The 5,236-nt window shown below is 38.2% G+C and overlaps 1 long non-coding RNA gene across 1 annotated transcript; it reads left to right on the top strand.

The window, feature by feature from the left end:
* Positions 1 to 405: 405 nt before the first annotated feature.
* Positions 406 to 4,121, top strand: LOC141590814 (uncharacterized). The gene is made up of 3 exons (XR_012520498.1): positions 406 to 744; positions 1,389 to 3,060; positions 3,609 to 4,121. It is a non-coding gene; the product is annotated as an uncharacterized LOC141590814 (long non-coding RNA).
* The last annotated feature ends 1,115 nt before the right edge of the window (positions 4,122 to 5,236 follow it).

The raw sequence follows: 5,236 nt of genomic DNA on the forward strand, positions 1-5,236 counted from the left end.
AACACCTGAATCATGTAAAAAAAACATCAGCTATATGCTCTGTTAAGTCAAACAAGTTTAAAGAATATACTTACCAGTAGGGACAGGTTCAACCAGCACTGGGTGAGGAATCTGAGATATGTCTCCGCGGAATAAATGCCATAAACCCCATAAGCTACCATACAGTATGTTCCAAACAGCATCTGTGCACATAATTAGACTTAGCCGCTTCAAAAGTTTAGGTGACTCATCAACTATCAAGACAATCTTGCTCTAGACACGCTTCATTATGAGAGCATTGTTAGCCATGATGAGCTTAATGACAACAAGTCCAGGTTTAGGAGGATAGGTAGTTATGTGTAGAAGCAAAGCATAGTTAATCAATAGCCCGCATTTATAGCAACATATATATTGTATATCCAATAATGTTTCCCACTAGGAAAATCGTCAAAAAAAATGTTCTAGAAAAGTTTCAAAACAGTTCAAGTGATGTCATCTTTTATATGACATCAGCGGCATGGTATGCAGCCTATTGCTTTTTAATGTAGGATTGCTTGTTTAGATAAACAATTGGACATGGAGACACACATAGAAGTCAAATTTATTGCTTTAAACTGATTTCATCTTCATTGTAGCACAAAATAAGTGCATTCAATGACCTGAAAAGTGAGCAAATTCTCTTGGATGAGCAGCCAAACTGACCAGTACAAGTTGCATTTTAAAGTTGGTGATAGACAACAGCAAGACTACAACACAAACACTCAGGTATGCTTCTGTCTGTTCATTTACATTGTATACTTTGGTAGAACCTTAGCCATTGAACAATGAATAATGAACACCCCAAAAAACAGGAAATTGTTCATCACCTCGGAAATTGAACAATTAATGCTAAATTCCAAAAATAGCAGTAAGTTGAATTCAAACTATTTTGTTAGTTGGATCACCATATTACCTTTTATTATATATACCTACTATATATTATACTACTTTAGAAAACAACAAAGATTAAAATGGACACGCACATAGAAGTCTTATTAGCTACTTTAAATTGTTTTCCTCTCCATTCTAACCTTAGGTTACTGCATTAAATTGATCTAACAGTTATCACAAATTCTTACTGGTAAAAAACAGCACATGAATACTTACGATCACTTTCATATGACATGTACATATATCATGTTGTGTAAATCAAGTTGGAAAACTTATATAGCTTAACAACAACTATAACCTTATTTTACTTGTACATAGTTAGCTTAAATAATGAGTAGACCAGTCATAACTTGAATCTATTACAGTTTACGCATGACTCACAATTTCCAGTACAAGCATAAAAATTGTTACACAAAACTTGCTATTTAATCGAAAATTCCTGGGCCTAACTGGTGGAATATGATTAAAATGCACGGCAGGTGGGCCATACGACAACTACTGATATAGCTATTCCCTTCCAACAGCTACTGTCGGAAATAGTAACCTTCGTGCACTTTCACGAACCGGAGTACCACGTTTTGGATGTGTCGCAAAAACGGGTATGTGTTACGCTTATGAGCAAAAGTGACAACACTGAGTTCACCTATATTGGTGGTAGCACAAACAGCATCGAGGATTCTCCTGAACTTGCACCGCTGACAGCCATACACGTATTCATCCAGAAATTTAAATTAATTATTGAAGATTACACTTACCACCATGAACAAGAAACTGAACGTTGTTGCCGCATTTACAGACTCAAACGCATTGAACTAGAGCAAATTGCACAGCGCACACCACTAACTGTGTTGGAGGAAAATGTGTCAAGCAGTCCCAGGGTTATATACACATATACATAGACTACATGTCTATACTAAGGAAGATCTTTAGCACAATTACAATCAAATGCACAAAACTTCGTACTGTTGAGTACTATCCAGGAAGCTACATTTCCTGGATAACCATTGACACCCCTCAAAGATACCCCAAGACTCAGAAACTGATTGGTCTTCGTTGTTTTACGCTTGACCTTGCAAAAGACTATTTGGCTAAGAAGGTTATAAATTACCTTATCCCGGCTTATAATCTTCGAATCATTGATGCAAATTACGGATCTACCAGTTCAAAATCTTCTGAAATTATGTTGGACCTTGAGCATGGGAGCTACTTAACAACACGAGCAATACTATTGGAATAGATGAAGAACCAGTTCTTATATCTTTGATCGAAGAGGAAGACGGGCTATCCATAGAAGGTGTTCTATCATACACACCTCCATCACATCTGCACTTAATGGAATCAGAAGAAGCAAAACTCCCGAACCAGCCATCTGTATGTCTAGCAAGAAGGGTCCTGCGGTTCGAAGACGCATAGACAGGAATTGGAGAAAATATTCCAAATTAAATAAAACTACTCAGCAAACACTATCTTTCCAAGATCTCGTCAAATTAAACTCTGACCTGGACAAGCAATAAGTGTTACAGAACCCACACATACCTCTGCAGACCACAGAAATGCAGAGGGATGTTATTTATCACTCTAATTCTGAAGTGAAGTTGATCCATTGCTGTATTGTTTAATATGTCAGTGACCATAAATATTAGCAACAACTAAGAGCTTGGAAATAGCAGCTTGTATGTTTTTATTTAATAATGCATGCTTGATGATTTAGTAGACATTTAATGAAACTTAGCCAAAGACTTATCTTAAAATGATGATTACTACCATTCCAGTTTTCATAAACACTTGAAACTTAAGTGTAGATTCACGATAGATTAAAGTTCTCGATATAATAAGATTGACCATGGACTATGAAACCAATTAAAACCTAAGCAACTATAATTAAATTAGATCTCACAAGATCTCTAACATGTGACCAGAATTTACTACCCATTACCCTATACCTATACTTAAAGTACATGTACACATGCCTCTCCAAACAACTTTATGGCAACTTGGTACCCTTAACCAATACTTCACCTAAACCAAAGTAGGTGAGTCCCCCTTCTAAGATTACAAAAGCAGAACAACCCCAAGAAATACACCTCCACTCCCAAAATTACAATCTGTATACTGCTCAGCCAAACTTGCAACAACTGCCTGAAGGCCAAGGTAATGCTTCAACTCATCATTTATATACCAAACATACATTATTGCGTCTATCTAATACCCGTCCTTTTATAGACCCGTTGACCAACGTAGACTGACCTGAGACACCTATCTAGACCTTCGGAAACCTTACGAGTGAAACCTTGTGACGTTGTGAGTCTTTGAGTTCGTGTTACTCGATCTAGCGGAAGCTATCAATCGAGTAGCTTGGGAACTCGATCGAGTAGAGGTCACTCGATCGAATAAGTGGGTTACTAGATCGAGTAACGTGAGTTCAGTGGGGAATTATAAATCGTAAAATCGTGAAACCCAAATCATTTCTCCACCTTTCTTCCTAAACCTAGATGCCGCTATTTCACTTTTCCTTCACCATGGTTCCTCTTCTTGAGGTCTTTGAGAGCGATTATACCATAAAGATGGTATGCTTGAGTCGGGTAGTGGTCTTGACACCAGATTGCTTTATATAGGTATGTTGTCATCATCATCATCGTCTCCCTTGATTTCAGTATGGTTATAGTAGTAGTAATAGATGGTTGTGTTGGTTGTTACAGGTGGTTATGGTGGTTACTTGTTTTCTTATGGTCGTGCGCGGAATCGCTGCGAGTTTCTAAAGGTAGGTTTTCCTACTGTAGGTTGTCTAGCGTGTCATTTGTATTGTGTAGTTGTTTTAGTATTGTGGTTGGTGTTGTGGATTGGTTGTGATTGGTCATTGTGATTGTTTGTCTGTGGTTCTCGAGGTGTGTCCTCGGCTGAGTGGAGTCACTTGCGGGAGTGGCTTCATGCCCTTGATTTGACCTCTGTGGAGTCCGCCACAGAGGGGATGTGCACATTAAGGAACATGGGTTATCGCTCGGATCAGATAAGCGGGGCTTAGGTGGGAACGGCTGCGGTCCCCCACTGGCAGGACTGGACCTTCGGGCAGTCAGAGAGGCGTGGTTGGTTGGAGAAGGTGGTGTATGTGTATTACTGTGTTCGTTGTGTCTGCTTTTGTACTTGTTACCATCAGTTACTAACCTGTGGACATGGGCCACGGGGGCGCTTGGGAACAAGCGTTTGCATTTGTGGAGTCGCCACCAATTTATTGTGGAAAATTGGAAATCGTTCGAATACCTCGTGCCATGTCAAGACACAAAGTAGTGACATGAACACCAAGAACTCGTTACCCTTAGCATTTTATGTCTATAATGACTCTCGTGGATGCCAATGAACACAGATGTTCACAGAGATCTGGAGTAAGGGGTGAGGGTACGTAATAGGAAGCTCTTTTGATCGAACACCTAATCCCGCCCGCCTCGATAGCGGCCTCTACTAATGATTAGGGAAGTTGTCTATACTCGATATATTGTCGATTATATGCATGCAATGCAACATCCAACGTTTTAATCCTAACATGTGAAGAATTAGACTAAGTCGGTGAACAAGTAATTTAACATACAATTGGATCAAAGTCGGGGTTTAAGTTCAAAGACATGTGAAAACATACAAGTGAAATATAATAAAGAAATACAATAATAAATACAATAATGAAAATTACAATAATTACATGGGGTTTAATGATTCATGTCGAAAATACCTTTAAAACGGATAATTTAAGAAAAGAAGGAGGCAAACGAATTAACGAACAGGAATTAAGGGTGATAATACGAATAATAGTAGATTAATACGTAATCAAATAAACTAAGTCAAGGCAATACGGGAGTTCAGAGATAGAAATCAGCCAGGAACAGGCGCAGCAGAGCTGCGTCCCTTGGAAGAGGCGCATCAGTTGCTGCGTCTGTTCCTTGGCTCAGTTCTGGCTGTGAAGCCGGAATCGCAAGTCGTTAACGTTCGTTGGTTAATTTAATGATTGATTATATTATTTACTCGGATGGAAGTGATTAACAGGTTATTTACATATGATTAAGGGTCATGAAAGCGATAAACATAGATGAAACCGATTAATACAAATATTTACAAGATTAAAAGGGTTAATTAGTGAATTGAACAAACTAATTAGGTTAAATATGATGGATTAATGATGAACTAATGATAAACAGGGTAGGAATATATCAAAGGTCGAATTCCAGAAACTCAATATGAATGAATCGAATTTCTACAACTCGGTTTGACTTTAATGACGAAAACCCGCAAATATTGGTTATTTGGGATTTAAGTCGGGAATTTAATGACGAATTATATG

This window comes from Silene latifolia, chromosome 7, assembly GCF_048544455.1.
Source record: "Silene latifolia isolate original U9 population chromosome 7, ASM4854445v1, whole genome shotgun sequence".
NCBI classification, from domain to species: Eukaryota; Viridiplantae; Streptophyta; class Magnoliopsida; order Caryophyllales; family Caryophyllaceae; genus Silene; species Silene latifolia.